The sequence below is a fragment of the Sinohyriopsis cumingii genome, chromosome 12 (genome assembly GCF_028554795.1).
Source record: "Sinohyriopsis cumingii isolate HCF-2022 chromosome 12, ASM2855479v2, whole genome shotgun sequence".
In the NCBI taxonomy this organism is placed as follows: Eukaryota; Metazoa; Mollusca; class Bivalvia; order Unionida; family Unionidae; genus Sinohyriopsis; species Sinohyriopsis cumingii.
Window position 1 is genome coordinate 121,317,851 of NC_142972.1, and position 23,608 is coordinate 121,341,458.

The 23,608-nt window shown below is 36.4% G+C and overlaps 1 protein-coding gene across 4 annotated transcripts in view; it reads right to left on the reverse strand.

Moving 5' to 3' along the window:
* The window catches only part of LOC149787357 (carbonic anhydrase 2-like), a 134,497-nt gene that overhangs the window by 56,758 nt on the left and 54,131 nt on the right, over positions 1-23,608 (reverse strand). For 2 of the 4 annotated variants that reach the window (XM_089977920.1, XM_089977919.1), the window contains exon 2: positions 12,135-12,186. The exons of 1 other annotated variant lie outside the window; for it this stretch is intronic. The gene's annotated coding sequence lies outside the window, so the exon portion shown is untranslated. Of the gene's footprint in view, positions 1-12,134; positions 12,187-16,022; positions 16,122-23,608 lie in introns of those variants that run through there. One more of the 4 variants, XM_089977927.1, reaches the window with a different exon arrangement.

Genomic DNA, 23,608 nt, shown 5'->3' on the forward strand with positions numbered 1-23,608 from the left:
CACTGACATCGAAATACGCGTACTGAATTCGTTTAGGACGTGGTAGATAAATTTGCCATATTGCTTGTTTGGATAACCACGCTTTAGCAGTAGAATGTTTAACCGCTGCTGCATCAGCGAGTTTACCAATTGCTGCTTTGCCTCTCCAGTATCCTCTTGGTGAATAATAAATTAATTCCATTATTAATTACCAGCTCCAAGCGCTAATTTACCTTTCATCGAGGATCTTACTAACCAATTAGCTAATGATTCTCTAATATTTTTATTTTTTATAGAATTTAATGCATGAATTAATTTCACATCTGCAATATGCCTATGTTGTAGATTTTGACTCTTATAAGCTACATCATGAGCATGACAAGCTCGATCAATAGCGTTTATTGGTTCCTCGCCTGGTTTTGGTTGATCCTGATTATCGAGCCTGATATCGAGTCGAGTACCAGGACCGCAATAATTATATCCTGGTAGATGTTTTTCTCCACTGTATTTAGCCCATGGAGCACCTGGAAACTTTGACATCAAATTAGCAATATCACCACCGCGCTTATTAGGTAAAAACGAAAATTTCTTTCTACCGCATATAGAACATTTTCCACCGTACGCTATTTTTTTATTTTTTGTTATAACCGTAGCTAAATCAGTGGTTGGAGTTTTAACTTTACAGCGTAAACAATATAAATTCATGTTATAATATATATGGATATAATTGATTTCTCAGCAACTCGGCAGCGAGAGCCAGTTAAACACCATCCTGCGCTACCGAACTCCATCAGAATGATTATCATAGGACCATCTGGATCGGGTAAGACGCAATTATTACTTAATCTGATAATGAGATGGTTGAAATGGGATAAATTATGATGATCAACGATGTTATGATGTACTTAAAGATTTCAATGAAAACGCGCGATTACTGGATGAGGATAATGATGTTATAGAGTTTATAACCGATATTGATGAAGCACCATCCGTAGATTCCATAGACGGATTTATTAATAATTTAGTTGTATACGACGATGTGATGCTAGATAAACAATCAAATCCAGCCAGAATATTTTCCCGAGGTAGACACAAAAATACAGACGTGATCTATGTTACTCAACGATATACACAAATTCCGAAGGTGATCAGAGACAACTGCAACATTTTTGTTGTGTTTAATGGCGTAGACACACACACGTTGCGAAATATTCATCAAACTTGGTGTGGTGGTGACATGGATATAATTAAATTCAAAAATTTCTTCTCACGAGCGCAAGCTACTCCGCATGGATTTATAACAATAAATTTACATGATCCAAGAACAAGATATCGTGTGGGTCTTGATAAAATATTTGGATAAATTAATAAATTTAATTAAAAAGACATCATTCATATAATGAACAACTGTGCGTGGCTGCGTCAAGGAACCACTAACAAATGTGATAAAAAATGTCGTGGAGAATATTGCAAAAAACATAATTATCTTATAAAGAAAAATCCTCATGCTGGTCCACGAAGTTTTGTTGGTTGTAACAACGGCGTTAGAGGATTATATCAGATTTGCAAAAATTGCGGTGGAGATCGATACAGAAGTTTGATGATATATTATAAACACAGAAAGAACATAAATCCAAAAACAGAAAAACCACCATCAGAACTTGAATATTACTTGAAACCTAGAACAAATAAAGATGAAACAGATGAGGAGAAACGACAGCGAGAATGCGCTGAGAAATATTCATCAAACTTGAATTTACATAAATTAATAGCAGCAGAGAGGGTACCTACCAACGTTGGTCGTCAAAAAAATAAAGAAAAAAATAAATAAACACGTAGAGTACTTTATTTTTTCAGCTATTTCGAATTAAGGTTTTATTAGTATAATCGGCCATTACAGAAATAAAACATCTCAAGGAAACGTTCATCTGTAAAAATCTGGACCTTTCTACGAGATGATTTTATTTTGTTTGTTTTATTTGTTTTGTCGGAATTTTATGGTCTGTTCACCCTCTCTGCTGCTACACTGGAGGAATTTGAATCAAGTCTTCGTTTAAATATTGCCATGACATCGGACTACTCTCAGATCCTCCGCAAACGATTATTTGAGCTGCATACATATATTTCTATTTTTTATTCTTGTTTTAATGTTTGGTTACATGTATTTAACATACTGTATGTGGGCGAAGTTACAGTATCTATTTCGTGTGTACAAACGGAATGAAGACGGCTTCATTTGTACAATGGAATGTAGACGGCGAATTTGAACTTCGCTTAATATGATTATCAAATAATAAGGGTCAACATGGTGGGAACAACGGTTACAAATTGTAAAGGCTGTAAAAATACATAGTCCTCTTTTGAACTTTTCGGTTGACTATGGGCAGCGGTTGATCTTTTAGGTCGACGGAAGTGTGACAGTAACCTCTGACTGCGCTGGGATGCCACCAGTAAGTTCATCAAACTGTGTCAGTGGGTAGTCCGAGTTTCCTCTGACCCTTGTCACCCCATTTTTGATATTTGGACATTTATGTTGAGGTGTAGGGTCAGAGCGCATTCCCTATCGAAAAGTTGGAATTCGCCGACATCCTTTGGTGTCGGCATGGGGTAGCCTCTTACTAGCCGGCCCAGCAAACTCGAACGACCTTTCATCGAGATATACCTCGATACTTCTTGAAAATGGTTTTCTCCACCCTGCTGCGATACCGACCGGTTTCTGTTCGTTGTTCTTAGAATAAATATGTTGAGGATTAAGTGTGCATTACATTTATTTACAAACATTAAGTGACTTCTATATAATATGTCCAAATTCTATGTACAACAACTTGGGAAATTTGTTTATTGTCGATATCACATGACTATATGACCTCTGATGTTATTGACATGTAGGTTCCGAGATTTGTATAGTCATGTGACTCGGAATGCAAATGGCCAGATCCAGGTCAAATTTCAGCAACGATGTACTTTCGTCTAGTCTGTCAGCGGAATAAAGACATGACGAATGCTATGCTCACGATTTTTGAGGGAAAAAAATCATAATCCTATTGATTTCATACAGGTATGTCTCGATGAAAGGTCGTTCAAGTGTGCTGGGTCGGCTAGAAATCGGCTACCGCATGCCGGCACCAAATGGTGTCGGCGAATTCCAACTTTTCGATAGAGATGGCGTTCTGACCCTACATCCCAACATAAATGTCCAAATATCAAAAAATGAGGTGGCAAGGGTCAGAAGAAACTCGGACTAGTCAGACATTTACCTGATCTATGCATATATGAGTACTTTTCTATAAAGCCAAAGTTTGCCCATTTATAAAACTGCAATATTGATGACGACTTTGGAAAAATATATAATAATCAAAATAACATTATTGTCTCATTATAATTGTTCTAATTTCTACCACCTTGCGAAATTTGGTAGATGTAATCATACCCGCCGTTAGTACTACTTACTCCTACTTGATGGACAGGGTACTAACATGAGCATATACGTGTCAATGGAGCAAGCCGGGTGTGATTCACTTTTAGCCTAATATCAACAATTTGAACATATTTCTTGCAAATAATCCAATAAATTGAATAGTCCTCTTATTTAATACCGGAAGTATCGAAAATCATTGTAGAATAGTTGTAAATTCTCGTTTACCTTTTAATCCGATATTTTCGTTTAGATCGTCCGCCATATTAGTTCAAATAATGATTACTTCCGTTCTCAGCCTCGTTTGTTTGTGCACCATATAAGGACATTGAGGCCTTATTTGGAAATGTAAACAGATCGTAGTAAAAATATGGCGCGGTTTGAGTTAGAAATTCTGCGCATTAAAAGTAAATACGGTTTATCGGCAACTTTGAAATTCGACCAAGAAATCATTATTCGCCACTTGATTGATGATAACATCGAGTAGAATATCCGTATATGGTCTGGCAAACCTTACGTAGAAAAGGGGTCACGACGAGAGTCTCGCGTTATCTGTCATGGCGGACACGGTGAGGCTAGTGTAACCATGCCAATTTATTTTATCGTGTTAGGGCTTAATAAATTCAAAATAAGCCAAACTTCTTTCACAATATGATTATAATTATGTAGTAGATTTCTACACCGTTCTTCTGACTTTAGTAATAATATTTTTTTGCTCCATTACATGATATGGGATCAGTTCGTAGCCTCAACCATAAAAAATCAAGTTGAGGCTACGACATCGTAGCTAACCCGCAGTCTGCAGATATAAAGTGTAAAAAAAAAGATCATCATAGCAAAATCAAAATTTATAAAAGTAATAGAACTATACAAAATATAGCTCGCGTTGATGGCAAAGGTCCAGGATTACTTTACTTTGGGGTTATATTTGCAGAAAAGACAGGTGGTCTACAAGCCCCCTTCGATATGCATACCGAATACAATCGAATATATTTGTAAATATATTTGTAAATATCGTTTTTAACGATATAATTAGAAAACTAGAAGTTTTATTTATCAACGAATAAGTGCTTCTGTGAATAATTTTAATTATTCAGGACTTGTTTTTACCAATCTGATTAAAATCAGACACCCGCTTTGGGGTCATGTTCTGGTGACCTATGCTATTACCATAATCGCTAATTTTATCAGCCAATAAGATGGAGTCTTATATCTTCACGTTTGAGAGACTGTGCAGTATAGCTGAAGAGCATCATTGTGTGCCGAACGATTTGATTCACTTTCAAATTTCTGAAAGCTGCATTTCCATTGGCTAGCTCAAAGGTCACATAACATGACCCCCAAGCGGTCGCTGTCAGATCTTCACCCAGGACAGCGGAGATCTGATTTTAATCAGATTGGATGTGGAGTAAAGTGGATCGATGACACTTGACAATAGTATGGTTTCCAATCTGATTAGAATCACATATCCACTGTCCTACGTGGAGATATAACAGCGACTACGTAGGGGTCAGGTTCTGGTGACATTTGAATTAGCCAATAAAAATTCAGCTTTCAAAAATCTGAAAGTGAATCAACTCATTCGATACACATTGGTGCTCTTCATCCACATTGCTCTTTATCCAAACGCGAAGATATAAGATTTCATTAAATGGTTGATAAAATTAGCGATTATGGTAATATCATAGGTTACCAGAACATGATCCCTGAGCGGTCGCTGTCAGATCTTCATGTATAACAGCGGAGATATGATTTTAATCAGATTGTTGTTTATAACACCAGTGTTTCGTTTCGTACAGATACTACTGTTGGCAACTGTGTCAAAGCATTGAATATAAATTTTAATAATGCTAATAGTCTAACACGACCAGTGAATATAATGTGTTATTTATTTGATTCTTTTGGATGTCCAGTTTTGTCTTATTGCCGTGAAATTTTAGACCTTTCAAAGCAGAAAATATAGAACGGGTACATATAAAATACATCAAGTGGTTAGTAGTTGTTAAACTTTGTACTAACAATAGGTTTGTATATGGAGATTTTGGCTCGATATCCACCCTATGTAAATAGATGTGTGCGCATCATTAAGTATTGGTTCAAATAACTAAACATAAAAAAATATTCTTTGAAAATGTACTTCTTGATGCTTAAAGATTGTGAGAGAAAAAACTTTTTAAAAAAAATGGGTTTCTAATATGAGAAAGGTACCTTTGATGTCAGGTTTTGGAGAAGTTTGGTACTACCCTATTTCAGTCTAGATTGATTAACTGCTTGAGAGAAGTTTGGCATGACCCTAATGCAATCTAGATTGATCTCCTGCTTTGGGGAAGTCTACTGTTACCCTAATTCAATCCATTTACTTTTTCGCTTTTCATCCAAATTCTGACCGGTGTCCAGAGAGAGAGAGAGAGAGAGAGACAGACAGACAGACAGACAAAAAAGAGACAGAGAAATGGATAATGTTTCTTTTACCCGAAACACTATACCTTTCCAGCTTAAAAAAGGAAAACTTCGACTCATCTAATTTATTGTTCAGAATGAATAAAGGTTCAAAGGTTCATCGACTGAATGCATAATATGACCCTTGTAGACAGTGTGTCCTTGATACATGCTATGACACTTGTAGACAGCGTGCCCTTGATACATACTATGACACTTGTAGACAGCGTGTCCTTGATACATACTATGACACTTGTAGACAGCGTGTCCTTGATACATACTATGACACTTGTAGACAGCGTGTCCTTGATACATACTATGACACTTGTAGACAGCGTGTCCTTGATACATGCTATGGCACTTGTAGACAGCGTGTCCTTGGTACATACTATGACACTTGTAGACAGCGTGTCCTTGATACATGCTATGACACTTGTAGACAAGGTGTCCTTGATACATACTATGACACTTGTAGACAGCGTGTCCTTGATACGTACTATGACACTTGTAGACAGCGTGTCCTTGATACATACTATGACACTTGTAGACAGCGTGTCCTTGATACATACTATGACAATTGTAGACAGCGTGTCCTTGATACATACTATGCTATGGAAATCTGTTTTGTAATGTCAATGCCTTCACTGCGATGAGAACGACGTTTTCCACACCATGACAGCGATGTTGACATGATGTGTCGCATGAAAGATCTCCATTAAGGATAAACATAAAGACTCCTCTTTCTTGTCTTTTACCTTTTCCTTTGAAACGTGCGACGACTGTGATATTTGCCGATTTAAGTAAAGCTTATGTGAAATTGATGAAACTAGCGTGAATTCATCGACACTGCTATTGTCTGTTCTCCATTGCGCACTTTTTTATATTCAGCTGCTATATTTCCTTTTCTTATTTTTTTAAACCACACTTTTTGGAAAACATAATTCCTTGTTTTAAAAGCATTAAAATGCAAGGCGCATTTCAAAACATTTGGAATTCTTAAGTACCTTCTTAGTTTTCCAAAGTATCTCGAGGAACCAGTTGCAAGTTAACCGGGGTGAGGGGAGGTGGAGGCGGACTGGATGGTTTTCCCGGGCGCCAGAGGTCTTGTTTAGTCAAAACCCTTTTGGGCCATCATTGTCGTCCCGGGCGCTATGTACCCTTAATACGCCACTGCGGAGAACTTGGTCAACTACACATAACATTTTATATAACAAAATATGCTTGTAAATGAAACAATGCTTACTCAGCTTTCTTGTCATTTGCATGGTAACTATCGATTTCTTGTCATCTGCATGGTACCTATCGATTTCTTGACATTTGCATGGTAACTGTCGTTTTCTTGGCATTTGAATGGTAACTATCGATGTCTTGGCATTTGCATGGTAACTGTCTATTCGTAGATCCCTAAGTTCTTCGCAGTGGTTTACTATGATTCAAAAGTACTTGAAACTACTAAATAGCTGTCTAGCTGAATAATCTGATGGGGAGAATGTGTTTCTGACACAACAATAGGCAAGTCTTTAAAACACAACCGGCGAGTGTGTGTTCATCATTAGTAGGTGTGAACACTGCATATAACTCATTCTTCCAAGTGACATGAAAATGATTCAAAGTTTCCGAAGAAGACGAAGAACAACAACAAGAAGATGATGATGATAATGGTGGTGGTGAATTGTTGCATATACACTTTAGTTAACACAAGTTCTCGAAGAGGAGTGTTCCAGTTCTCAAACATATTTTACTTTACGTCAACGTATGTATGTATGCATGTATGTATGTATGTATGTATGTATGTATGTATGTATGTATGTATGTATGTATGTATGTATGTACGTACGTACGCATGTATGTATGTATGTATGTGTGTGTATGTATATGTATGTATGTATGTACGTATGTATGTATGTATGTATGTATGTATGTACGTACGTACGCATGTATGTATGTATGTGTGTGTATGTATATGTATGTATGTATGTATGTATGTATGCATGCATGCATGCATGTATGTACGTACGTACGTACGCATGTATGTATGTACGCATGTATGTATGTATGTATGCATGTTTATGCATGTATGTATGTATGTATGTATGTATGTATGTATGTATGTGTGCATGCATGCCTGTATATGTATGTACGTACGCATAGTACGTACGCATGTATGTATGTATGTATGTATGTATGTATGTATGTATGTATGTATGTATGCACGTATGTATGTATGTATGTATGTATGTATGTATGTATGTATGTATGTATGTTCTCGATCCTATTTATACACTGCACAGCAGTGCATCAACAACAGCAACAAAATAGATGGAGATAAGTCGGTTACAACTATGTTTCCATCCAATACTGTATGGGTTTTCTCACAGTTAAGCATGTGCTGACTAGAGCTTATACACTCATTAGGATTCTGAGTAATTTCAGTAAATTATAATACTTCTTCCTCTTCCTCCTTTTGACTGATCTTGGGTTTTCATTTTATTTAATTGCCGATAAATCGAAACTATTTATCATTTGCTGGGCTGAAAAATATATCGATTCCTGTTAGCAACAACTGTTTCGTAAATCTAAAAAGAGAAAAACAGTGGCAAATTTACATGTCAGATCATTGATGTCATGCCAGGATTGGTTTTGTTTTGATAGAACATTACCATGTTTAACATTTAAAAGAGAAGGAATCTCCTACCTTTTCACTTTGATATCCAGGGTCTCCTGATGTTTTTGAGTACATATATAGCGAAATAATATGTACCCTGTGATATCATTGTAGCCAATAAACGAACCATGTACCCTGTGATATCATTGTAGCTAGTTCTAAATTTGTGATATACAATAGCCTTCATGACTTGTAGTATCTTCTTTGCCCTTTCCGAAAAGACAATCTCTACATGCACTAACGTTTTAAACTGGAAACTAAATGACACATTTATCAGCAACAAGTATGGCTTTCAACTTAAAGGAAGTGGGGTTAAACATCTACTTTTCTCGTTTAAGATGAAACGTTAAGAGTTATTGTTGTTGTTGTTGTTGTTGTAGGGTTTAACGCCATTTTCAGAACAAGATAGGCTATACGTGGCAGCCAGTCTAAATGGTGGAGAAAGAACCCGGGAAAACCCCGAAAAGAACCACCGACCCACGAGAAGCTACCGGGAAGCTTTCTCACATACCCAAATTGGCAGAGCCCGAGACTCGAACCCACGCAGCCAGAGGTGAGATGGCAATGATCCGTAACGGTGACCGCTTTAGACCACTCGGCCACTCGAGGCCCCTTAAATATCTAAGTACTGGAGAAAAACGCATGCATTATAGTAGGGCTTTTGTGACATTAATATTTCGTGTTTGTTGTGCTTCTAAAACAATATGTCCTCATCACATGCGGTAAATGATTCGATCAATACCGGCATATGCAACATGACTTGGAGAGAAAATTCAATCCCTGATTATGTTGAAAATTTTGTGAAGACCTTAAAATAACTTTAGATGATGTTTTTTTAAAAGTGTATAATGTAGCCCGGACAGGAAAATAATGTTCCAAATATCATATTTACAACATCATGAAGTTACATTGTCTACTCTTTCAATCGTCTTAGCATTACTCCCAGTGACATTTGAACCACGCCATGATATACATGTAGATAAACATACTCGAATTTTGTGTTGCTTTATAAAGAAAACAAATATCAAGTGTGTGTGTGTGTGTGTGTGTGTGTGTGTGTGTGTGTGTGATTTGGATTTTTCAGTCGTATTGCTACCTACGATGTCTGCAGGAAGGTAGCTTTATAATGATGTCTAGCACTGGGGAATCATGTCGCAGACATATAGCATCATGTCCCATCTAGTCACATTATCTTGACACCAGACCGGACAGTCATAACACTAAACTCTTAATGCTGAGCGCAAAGCGAGGCAGCTGCACATAATAGTTTATGTCTTTGGTATGAATCGACCAGGGGTTTGAACCCGCAACCTCCCGCAACCGAGGCGAAAGCTTTCACCACTTAGCAAATACCAAGTAAATTTTGTAACGAAGATAGCTTAGTTTTGCTGACTGCTATAGGTATACTGCAATTATATTTACGAATGACTGATCTAATATTTCGGACCACCTCTTCATAAATGACTAGATAACAGACAAAGTGCCTCCGATGACTATTATATTGGACAGGATTACAGAAAATGAGCTTCATCCGCTTTAGCATTGTGACAAAACGGGGAAAATCTCTCACTTAAATATTCCTTTTAAACCTACCTGAATCAATTTCTAAGGTGTGACAGCCAATCCGCAGGGATACAGATGCTTTCTTACATGATCAAATGATTGCCATAGAACCATTGCCAATCTGATTAATATCAGATCTTCAGTATTATACATGAAAATCTGACAGCGACCGCTTAGGGGTCATGTTCTCGTAACCTATGTTATTATAATAATCGCTCATTTTATCAACCAATCAAATTAAGTCGTATATCTTCGCATTTTGGAGACTGAACAGTGCGGATGAAGAGCATGAGGAATCAAATCACAATTAATAGTTCCGGTTTGGTACCCACGAATGTAGTTCTAGTCTTTTTTTTAGAATATTTTTTCCTGTCTCATTTTGGTGGTGATAGAAGAGTTAGATTTATGCATTTTGGGTAGGGATAATTGTTTATTCTTGAGAAAATGACCTCATGGTGTGGTTGTCGATGTGTATTTCGGAAACATTGCACGATGAATAAAAAGGCATTGGTGATGATCCGGAAGTGAAATCTGTGTTCTGTTTACATGCTGCTCTGTTTACAGTCCAGCCTCTCAAAAAAATACAGGTCCTTCACCGATAAGTCATCTTTGAAGGTATTTTAGATTAACATATGATTTGTATTGATTGTCACACAATGGAAAGGTCAGTACTGAGAAACATATGTAGATAATATATGGTAAAAATAATTGTGTTCTATGTCCATGAATGTGTACCGAACGATTTAATTCACTTTCAGATTTGTAAAAGATGCATTTCCATTGGCTAACTCAAAGGTCATCAGAACATGACCTTTAAATGGTGCTGAGTGTTTTATACTTGTTTACTTTCTGAAGAAACAAATTGATGAACTGCTCTTGCAGTTTGATCTTGATTTTGTGGAATGAAATGTTTGTAGCGATATCTATACTAGTTAGTACGTATTATGCAGGTCCTAAGGCAGTTACTTATTGCTGTGTGCCATGGACTGATCATCAATGTCAGCATGATCCAAAATAATATGACGCACTGCCTCAGACAGCCTATCGTGGTATTTTATTTCTGATGAATTACATTTCAGACGGCATAGCGTGGTATATTATTTCTGATGAATTACATTTCAGACGGCCTAGCGTGGTATTTTATTTTCTGATGAATTACATTTCAGACGGCATAGCGTAGTATTTTATTTTCTGATGAATTACATTTTAGACCGCCTAGCGTGGTATTTTATTTTCTGATGAATTACATTTCAGACGGCCTAGCGTGGTGTTTTATTTCTGATGAATTACTATTCAGACGGACTAGCGTGGTATTTTATTTTCTGATGAATTACATTTCAGACGGCCTAGCGTGGTATTTTATTTTCTGATTAATTACATTTCAGACGGCCTAGTGTGGTATTTTATTATCTGATGAATTACATTTCAGACGGCCTAGAGTGTAATTTTATTAGCTGATTAATTACATTTCAGACGGCCTAGCGTGGTATTTTATTATCTGATGAATTAGATTTCAGACAGCCTAGTGTGGTATTTTATTAGCTGATTAATTACATTTCAGACGGCCTAGCATGGTATTTTATTATCTGATGAATTACATTTCAGACAGCCTAGTGTGTAATTTTATTAGCTGATTAATTACATTTCAGACGGCCTAGTGTGGTATTTTATTATCTGATGAATTACATTTCAGACAGCCTAGTGTGCAATTTTATTAGCTGATTAATTACATTTCAGACGGCCTAGCGTGGTATTTTATTATCTAATGAATTACATTTCAGACGGCCTAGTGTGGTATTTTATTAGCTGATTAATTACATTTCAGACGGCCTAGGGTAGTACTGTATTGTATTAGCTTATGAATTACATATAAAGACAAATTACACAGTCTTAGCTCAGAGCAAGAAGTTACTTGATATTTGTTTTGATGGAGTGTTTTTGTACCATGGAAAGACGCGACTTTGACATTTCACTGGCAATAACTATCAGGTCAATGTATGAACATTCATTCACAACTTGTAACAACGTTTGCTTATCATATACAAATACTTTGTCATAGGATTTTATATTTACCCCAAATATCACAAGCTATGTCTTTTCTGTGCCACTGTGTAGTCTCCAGTTCCTGCAAAAATCAGACAAGTGGTTAAAACTAATGTTGAGGCCTGACTAGAATATAGACAGAAATATTACACTCTCTGCAAGAAGCAGTGTCTTACTGTTGTCTGACCCAGATTTGTAGTAAATATATCTGTTAAAAAACAAAAACGAAGATGTTTTATCAGATTCAGAAGTGTATGTATCTGCATATGTAACTCTACCTAACCCCATGTATTTTAGAGCATACATAACCCTGTTTAACCCCTTGTAATTTAGGGCATACATAACCCTGTCTAACCCCTTGTATTTTAGGGTACACGTAACCTTGTCTAACAACTTGTATTTTAGGGCTTAGAAAACCCTACCTAACCCCTTGTATTTTAGGGCACACGTAACCATGTCTAACCCGTTGCATTTTAGGCATACATAACCCTGTCTAACTCCTTGTATTTTAGGATATACGTAACTCTGCCTAACTCCTTGTATTTTAGAGTATACATAACCCTGTCTAACCCCATGTATTTTAGGGTATACGTAACTCTGCCTAACTCCTTGTATTTTAGAGTATACATAACCCTGTCTAACTCCTTGTATTTTAGGATATATGTAACTCTGCCTAACTCCTTGTATTTTAGAGTATACATAACCCTGTCTAACCCCTTGTATTTTAGGGTATACGTAACTCTGCCTAACCATTTTATTTTAGGGCATATGTAACCCAGTCTAACCCCTTGTATTTAGGGTACACGTAACCCTGTCTAACCCCTTGTATTTTAGGGCATACATAACCCCCTGTCTAACCTATTGTATTTTAGGGTATACGTAACTCTGCCTAACCCCTTGTATTTTAGAGCATACACAACCCTGTGTAACCCCTTGTAGTTTAGGATATACGTAACTCTGCCTAACCATTGTACTTTAGGGCATATGTAACCCTGTCCAACCCCTTGTATTTTAGGGTATACGTAATTCTGCCTAACTCCTTGTATTCTAGGGCGTGCATAACCCTGTCTAACCCCTTAAATTTTAGGGCATCCGTAACCGTGTCTAACCCCTTGTGTTTTAGGCAATAATGGTACTGTGAGTAGTGTCACTCAGTGTCGGTCTTTATAGCAATCGTAATTTCTTCATCCACATCATAAGTCACAATAAAGCCGGCCATAAATGCCCTCTTTATAGAAGTTTTACAGCATCCATAATCCCCATTTTTCTCAAAGATCTTTATAAAATCTATTAAACAAGCGAACCGTTTTCTTCTTTATGATTTGTTTTTGTGTACCAAAACTTGCCAAGTGAAAAGGTTATCGGCTGTACTAAGGTTGTGGTTCTGTATCCAGAACTGAAAGTTGAGTAATCCGTAACGTGCCTCTATAACATTTGTTATTCTGTCTTATTATAAATATAATCCATTGATGAGTTGTGTGTATGCCTCCATAATTTACTACATTATAACGACAGCTTTATAGTTTTATTTTCAAGAATAAAGTCGGACGTCCTTCATCAATCCGGGAAAAATTCTGATTTAATTATTGTATTACAAGTTTGTGTAATTGGCCAGCAGTTAGCGGCAAAGGGCATGTAAACATTTCATTAAATATCAGATCCGTAAAGAAAAAACATGTTATCGTGGAAGCGAAGTGCATCAGATTTTGTTATTTGTTCAAAACAAAAAGAGTCAATTCGACGTGGTTTCATCAGATGCAGTATATAAAATTCATTTGAATTTAGCTGCAAAGTGCACCAGACATAATGACACGCTTGCCTCTTTTATTGTTCTTCACTCATATGCAATTTATACTTGGTCCAAGTATATATTTTTTTCAATTTAAACTTTGTCATCTTTCCACTCAATGTCGCATTTATTGAACATTATCTTATAAGCTCATCCTTGTCTTGAGTGATTTGAATAAATTATACCACTTTCGTCTGTTGCCTAATTTTGAATTTCATTTTATTTAGTTGTGGAAAAATCGAAACTATTATCGTTTGCCGAGCTGAAAGAATATATCGATTCCTGCTGTTAACAGCTGTTTTGTAAATATAAAAAAGAGAGCAACATCTGGTAAATTCGTGTCGAATCATTGATTTAAGGTCATGGTCGATTTGTTTGGATTGCCATTACCATGGTTATCGTTTAGAAAAAATGAATTCAACACCTTTTCACTTTGATATAAAGTGTCTCCAGATGTCAAGCGTTATTTCGCCATATCTAATAAGGCTCTGGCCAAAGCTTATTCCATTCTCATTGATTCTACCCACGTCTTAAGTAACTAATGATTTAAAAAAAAAAAAACACACACACACATTTTAAACATAACAAAACATTACAGCAACATATTTAACATGATATATTTCATAACATGAACCGAGACTGGTCCAAAGAAATAATATAATATAAAACAGTGAGTATAACATGAACCGAGACTGGTCCAAAGAAATAATATAATATAAAACAGTGAGTATAACATGAACCGAGACTGGTCCAAAGAAATAATATAATATAAAACAGTGAGTATAACATGAACCGAGACCGGTCCAAAGAAATAATATAATATAAAACATTGAGTACATTTAGTTAAAAATAACTATACCATATAATTTTCTTTAGGATAGCAAACGAGGTTCTAAATTTGATATGTTCAATAGTTTTCAAGGCTATTTTTGTTTGTTCGAATTTTCCGAAAAGAAATAGTCGTCCATATCCACCAAAGCTAGCTTATAAGATTGAAAGGTCAAATTTGTCCTCGATAAGGGTAGCAATTTCAGAAAGGAAGCGGGGCTCGGTAATTTAGTTGGACTGATTTAACTTTTATAAGATCATCAGATTCCAAATATAAGACGATATTGCAGACATACGGACATTATATACCGAGGTCAACAGCTAGTGTTTGTTGTGATCGCTACGAAGACAGAACGATGTGGTGAATGACTCGAACATTACCGTGTATATGCTCCACGAATTTGACAAATATCCTGTCAATTTACTTAATTAAACTCCATGAGGATGTTGAAAATTTTAACGAAAAATACCTCTACATAATTTAAGTCATAATAATGCTCGTATTGGATAACTGGGTTCTAAACGTCATGGCTGCATAAAGGATACTGGCCAGGATATGAAAAATCTTGATAATTCTTTCGCAGCGATGAGTATTTCAGAACAACGTATAGACCGTAATCAATGTGACAAATGTATATTAATTTAAAGCTTCTTCACACTAAAAATCAAATGCCCGATATCCAGAGCAAAGCAATTAATTAAAGAAGGGCGCTTCACATATCACAATTCTATAAAGGAAACTAAAGTTACATGGCAGATACCAGTTTACTCAAGCTCCTAGAGAGCAGATATATATATATATATATATATATATATATATATATATATATATATATATATATATATATATATATATATATATATATATATCGACAATACTCTAGGTTCGGACCTGCAACATTATTTTTACATGTAGTATGAATATTGTAAATTTGTTTGGATGTATGTGGAGTACAATTGTTTGCATGTATGTGGAGTAAAATGGTTCGGATGTATGTGGAGTAAAACTGTTTGCATGTATTTGGAGTAAAATAGTTTGGATATATGTGGAGTAAAATGGTTTGGATGTACGTAGACACTCAATCTCAAACTCATGTTCAGTTTTATGCGGGATTTGTACATAAATGTATGTACAAGTCCGTGGTTATACGACCTGACTGAATCCATTTTAACGTCTTGTGAACTTAGGCAGACAAAACACTTGCAAGCCAGAAATGTGCTAAAAGCATATCAGAATGGACAAAGAAAGAACAAAAAGAAGGAAGGAAAGAAGCAAATATTCAAAACTGAAATATGCCTACCTTTGCTCAGGACTCGCACGATAAATGTTATCATTGTCGAAACACGCTCATCGTCCCCTATACAACCTACCTAATTACAGAAAGAAACACTGACCCACTATGCCATCCTAGATTGTGTAATATTTTCCGGGTTCATATTAGCTGAGCCGTGATGAGATAATTATGTATGAAAACATGAACCTGACTTGTTTGACTGGAAACACCGAAGAAATTTGCGTTACCAAAGTGACAGTCTGTAGTTAATGTATATACATATTTACTTGTATATGTTTACCTGTACATTTTGTTGTACAGATTTACAATGTTATTCGAGAACTAATATACATGTGAAGCAGATACTATTGTACTGCTGTATCCGTATATCTAGCTATATATCTATGTATTCATCTATATACTTACTTACCTATCTACAGCGAAACATGTCCAGAATGGTTCATGACAAGACCGATAAACTGTTCAAATTTCTGGGTATTTTGGTTCATAGTTTACATATGTATTAAGCAATAAAATATTCACAAAGAGTTAAAGGTACACTGTCTAAAGACAGATTGTTCTTTATGACAATATCTCTCCCCCCTAGGAAAGGTGACAGGCAAAACGGAAATCACACTGGTGTCAGTGATGAGAACAGATAGCTTTTAGGGTTGAGGATCGTGTATTCAAATTCAGTTCAGTGCAGTTCTTTATTGTAGAAAAGGTACATCATCAAAGTCAACGAAAGTCATGAGCCATGTAACAGTATGCTCAAATGTAACAGTATACTCAAATGTAACAGTATACTCAAATGTAACAGTATTCTCAAATATAACAGTATATTCAAATGTAACAGTATACTCAAATATAACAGTATGCTCAAATGTAACAGTATGCTCAAATGTAACAGTATACTCAAATGTAACAGTATACTCAAATATAACAGTATACTCAAATGTAACAGTATACTCAAATATAACAGTACTCTCAAATGTAACAGTATATTCAAATGTAACAGTATGCTCAAATGTAACAGTATACTCAAATGTAACAGTATGCTCAAATATAACAGTATACCCAAATGTAACAGTATATTCAAATGTAACAGTATACTCAAATGTAACAGTATACTCAAATATAACAGTATACTCAAATGTAACCGTATACTCAAAGATACTTTAATTAAGCCATCATATACAAGTAGTATGACCTACTTAGTAATGATTGTGTATTGTTTTATGAAGAAGAACATATCAAATAATGGTTGCAGGGAAGATAGCTTTTATGACTGCGATGCAGATATATTTACACACTTTGAAGACTTACTGATTGTGTCAATGGATGTTAGATACCTAATTCGAGATAACTGACAAGGTCAGACATTTTTAAAAGATTTTCATTTACATATTCCATTTACATCCACCAGTCTCAATGTCTGAACTGTGACAGATAATCCGCCAATATAACGATGCTTTCAAAACCTCAACGATTTTTGTATGTTGGAGAGGTCACTGCAGAACTGATATTTAGTTTTCATATCAGAAATGTGTGGGTTTTACTTTGTCGAGTACCATCTGCTGATGCACTGTCTTTGTAGTTCGATCTTAACTGTGTTGAATTAAATATTAGGCGAAGTACTAATACAAAACATCGCTGTCAGTATCTACAGAGTTTAGCACATAATGTATGTTCAGAGTTATTTATTGCGGCGTGAATATTTAGTGTCAGCATGATGCATAATTCCATGAGTTAGACAGCCTAAATTGGTATTTTATTAGCTGATGAATTAAATCTAAAGGTAAATGATATAATCGGAATCCAGCGAAAACACAGAGGTTAGTAGTAATTTGTTGCGATATGGCCACAAAATTGGCTCTCTCGCTTCAATGGGGGCCCCGAGTGGCCGAGTGGTCTAAAGCGCTCACCGTTACGGATCGCTTGCCGGTAGCTTCTCATGGATCGGTGGTTCTTTCCGGGGTTTTCCCGGGTTCTTCCTTCACCATTAATACTGGCCGCCATGTATAGCCTATCTTGTGCTGAAAATGGCGTTAAACCCCATTACAAAAACAAAACACCGCTCCGGCGGCCTAGTGGTTAGAGCGTCCGCCTCGGATGCGGGAGGTCGTCCCAAAGACTTTTAAAAAAATGGTACTAACACCTGCCTCGCTTGGCGCTCAGCATTAAGAGGTTAGTGTTAAGACTGGTCGGACTAGTGTCAGGATAATGTGACTGGGTGGGACATCATGCTACATGCCTGCGGCATGATGCTCCAGTGCTAAACATCAGTATGAACTGCCACACTGCAGACATTGTGTGGATATGACTGAAAAACTGATAAAGTTACGTTAAAATTCAAAAATCACATCACACACACACAACAACAACAACAACTCTCGCTTCAGTGAGAATTAAAATTAGGGCAGCCATGCTGACATGTGGCTCTAAATCCTCCATGCACAAAAGTCCGCAGGCTTGATATGTATGTGGCCCTATGGACTCAGGCGCTTTAACATTTAGGCTATACTTGATGGTTTAAAAATTGTTCTAAAAAGACCATCATGGGTCCACATGTTACACTTTGGGTAACGGAAATTAACATTAAGTCGCCGATTGGGGGTAAACGGGAAACTTAACATTTTAGTCCATAGGTTTAACTTTAGTATGACATTTTGTGTACATATTGAATAGTTATGTTAAAAATGAACAATAGCTTTCCCAAAGATTAATATGAGATCTCCATTTGTACCAATACCTTGTTATACAAATGACAATATGCGTACCTATGGAATTGTAATTTTAAAACTGTATTTACTGACCAACACCAAAACCCACTAACCAACTCACGGTCTGATTGGCCAGCACCCAGTCATGTAATGACCAGCATTTACACTTACTAAGCAAGACGCCGTTTTAGCTGACCAATAATTACACTTTCTAACCAAAACCCCGGTTTGACTGAACAACACATAGACTTACTAACATGTTGACCAGTATCCACTCATCTCCTTACAATGACCCACACGTACTATCCAACTCGCCTTTTGACTGATCACCACACGTACTAACCAACACGCCATTTGACTGATCAGAACATTCACTTACAAACCAAGACGAAGAGTACGAGTATTCACAAAACATACCTGCGTGAAAACATGCTATACATACAAACATACTTACATACTATCAGAAGCATATCCATATTTGCACACACATACATCATCAATGAGAGGGGTACGTTTTATTTGTGCAAGACACACACACAAAAAAAACAAATGCTGAAAATGATCGTGTTGTGTGTCTGTCTTCTGAGAGAACTGGGAGGCCTTGAAACATGTAGCTAGCATTATTCCAGAGGAGTATGACTTCAGTTTGGATGGGTGGGTCCAATTTTGTTTTCTTCCTAAGATATTGTGCTGGTATCGCCTCCTTCTCAATTTTTTTATCCCATGAAGATTTTAAAAGAAACAGAATGAAGAGTTACAGGCTTTGTACAACGCCAGAAACGACGAACAGACACTTGTTCAAAAATAAGAAGAAAAGAGAAAGCAACAAGAGCAGATGAAAACGTTAAACAGTGAACAGAAGTCCGAAGTAAGGGAATGAACGCCAAAACTGTTATTTTGTCACAGGAGTGTAACGGAGTTAAAACATCTGAGAGAAATGTATGAAACTTCTTTGGCGAAGATTAAGAGAAAGAGACATTCAGAATCCAAGAATTCAAAACCTTGCATGAATACATTGACAACCACTAGTACGCCTGCATCGGCAGCAATCACTACCTCTACACCAGCAGTTGGACAATTTTTAGAGCTTAGTTGCAGCTTATGTTATCCATCCCATAATTTTGTATTCAAAACCCAAATTTCATTTTCAAGGCCACCGAGATCTCTCAGAATAGACATACTGCTCACAGTTGACAATTCAAACAAAATAGATCCCATCACAAAACAATTCTGCGTATGTTTGTCTTTGTAAATATCCTAATGAAAATACAAATCAAGACATAATTACACCTACGTGTTTGGTATATTCTCGTGAATAGGAACCATAATGAAATTTTAAAACACGTATCCCATAAGTCCGTTTGTTTTTCATTTAACTCTCTTGCATTTTTAAATTTCTTCACCTAGATCGGCTTTTCTTTTGTTTATTCTGCTTATCTTTCTTTGAATGTCTTCAATGGAATTTTCTTCTGCTCCTGAAAGATCATTCATTGGGTTCATTTTTCGTTTCCATTTACCCTTTCCTTAACAATGATAAGAGGTATATATTTTCTTGGACCTGCTTCCTCCTGTCTATGAGGTTCCTCTTATTTGACGTTGTGGACACTCTGGAGCCCAAAATTGTTTTCTTTTCGACAGACATAACAGGTATCTTCACTTTTATCTCATCAGGATTAGTCTGAAGTTTCTATATAAATTTTGTTGTTAATCTGTTTTCAAATGGCACTGTGTAACTACATTGGGTAGGGAGCTCTACATATATGGAGAGAAAGATAACTCTATTCAAATCATACTTGTATCATCTACATTTTAAAATGTCCTGTTTTGGGTCAGATTTATTACACCTGGGGAAGTAACGTCTTCCAAAATGGTAGACAGCATTCAACATGTCCAACAAATAAAATATGAGTTTTGCATAATGGACAGATACGCTGCCTTTCATATGACACACGTTTTACCTCCTTCAGGCAGAGGAAAACGCATAAAGGTCTTATCGATTGGTCAACTCCCATCCATTAAACAAAGTATCATACCGATCATCAATGACCAGGATCATACGTTTTAACCAGTGTTATCGTGGCGATTAGAGCGTATACGGAGAACCCCGACGCAACAACCACCATTGTACTGAATAGGAACGTTTAGGATCGTGGACTGACCAACAGAGTCAGGAGACTATTCATACCACTGTTAAATATAAACGTTATGACTACCAGTACTAACAGAAGATAGGACAATTTCATACCAAATGCAAACTAAACGTTACGACTACCAGTACGGACATAAGATAGGACAATTTCATACCAAATGCAAAGTGAAAGGAATCACATTTTACTATCGTGGTAGACTTTTGACGTATTGAAATAAAAGAGAGAAAGGAAATTCAAGATTTACGTGTAAAAACTTTCGACTCCCACAAAACTATACAATTGTCTGTCCACCAAATCGTACGTAGACCCCTGAGAACAATGTATCAGATTGTCTGTGAGAAATCTGTGCGACTTTCCATTTCCAATATACCATCAAATGGGTACTGCTATCTACTGTAAAACGGAGAAAGAGTTCCAACTCTGAAACAGCATTATCACCAAGCTGAATGAGATGCTGGACCATGCGACCAGAGTGATGACGTGCCCTGCTGCATTAGTGATCCAGCACAACCTTGCCGCTCTACTATCGTAAGCGATGCCGTCGGTAGATCCATCTATGAATATATACGCACAAGCTGCACTGTTGTGCTCAGCAGCTGTATTGAATATCCTGTTTAAAAATTAGCATTTTTTACGGTAGCAACGCTTGAAACATTCTTTAAGATATGTTGTCCTCACGCAGAGAAACAAAATTGTCCAAAATATTGGCACTGACCAACAATGTCTCAAAACGCTTTAAAAATGACATTAAAAATGTATTGATCCAAACCGAAAAGAACACCATGCTCCCCAAGATACGCCTGACATACAAAAAAAACAAGAACACACGCCTTGGGCAATGTCAACCACACGTATATGATTGTGTGATGAAGCAGACCACAATGTTGCACTGAACGACCGTCAACGAGAACAAAACTAACATCAAAGAAGTCAGACTCTAAGTCCATCATGTGGAAGTTGTACCTACAGTTGGAAACGAAAAGTTCTAATCAAAACAGTAGCCAAATATGCTCTATGACAAGGGGAATCCAACACCACTGGACTCCAAACCAAGACCGAAGATTATGTCTTTCAAGATCAACTGATTTAACATTTCTTTATTGGCATCATTGGCAATGTTGCCGTCAACGGAACTATTAATCAAAAGACTTTCCAGTTCCAACGTGTCCAAAAAAAAAATCACACGAGACGGTCAGCCCTGTACTAGACCTTTGGAACCTGATATCGCGTTTGAAGCCACGCGACAATAATGAACCAAAAGTACCCATGAGCTTTCGTAAGACCATTTCGCGGAAAGATATGCCTTGTATGGATATCATTTCACTCCAGGCCAAGACAGCGACGAGGGAGAGTTCCACCGTATAAAGTCACCCTAGTTATTAAGAGTACTTGTTGGTCATTCCAGACGACCTGTTGGTTCGTAAGTTCGCCAATCAAAACGGTGTATTGGTCAGTAAGTGTAGGTGTTGGACAGTTGTTGCTTAGTAATTGTAGATACTGGTCGGTATATGACTCAGTTGGTCATTCTAAACTGCGTGTAAGTTGATAATTGAATGTGTTGGTTGGTGAATGTAATTTAAACATTACCATTTACCAATCCTCTTGTACAATGTTACTTTTGCTTTAAAATAAAAGTTTAAAAATCTATAGGTACCAATGGAAAACTGATTTTTAAGATTACCATTCCCCTAGTACCCATAGTGACATACTAAAGTGAAATATATGTGATAAAGTTGAATACCCCTTTTATCCCAAACTTCATATTTCAAACTTACGGTCTAATGTTCATTTATGGTTTATCCGACGTGTCATATTTGTACCCATAGCAATGTTGAAAACATGTTATAGTCCAGTATTCGGTTTCCCTTGAGGTTATAGAGCCATTTTAAAGCTACCAATTATAGCTCGAATATGTAATTCCTTTTGAGGCCGTAGTAATGTTAATTTTAAGCCTATCAACACTCTCACATAGAATTACCGTATGTAGCCATTGTGAGCTTTTTGAAACCATTTTATCCCTTCAATATTCAATTCCCCTTGAGGTCGTATGGTCATTTTTGTGTGTGAATATAAAAGCACATTGTATAGCCTCAGTTTTAAGCTCCCCTTGAGGCCATAAAACTACATTAGTGTTAAATATGTGGACTATTAACACAGACTTCCCGATAGAGGCAACATAGTCACATTTCGACGTGGCCGCACTGCTGATAATGCAAAGTGAGGCATTAGAGACATATTAGAGGCATATTGCCACACACTACTACAGGTTACTGGATGTTTTGCTTTGATATTATTGTTTTGTTGTTGATGTTTCAAATCTAAAACAGGTTTGGATATCGTAATAGTAGTGCAAATGAACGATCATTTCCCCTTAATTTAAAAATAGATTAGTATGTCTCATATTAATACAACCCAAAATTCTCCTCCGTACAGGGATATTTGTTCTGATATACTATAATACATATGTAATAAAATGTTAGCTGGCGTATCAATAATCACAAGCATATGGCTTTATTTTGCACCATGGAAGATACGACTTTGACTTTACTCTTGTCAGTAACTATCATCTCAATGTATGGACATTAATTCCCAACTTGTAACAACGTTTGCCTAAAATATAAAGATACTTTGTCATTGAACTTCATATTACCTCTAAATATCACAACTTGTAATTTTTCTGAGTTAATGTTTAGTCTCCAGTTCCTGCAAAAATCAGACAAATGGTTAAAACTAATTTTGA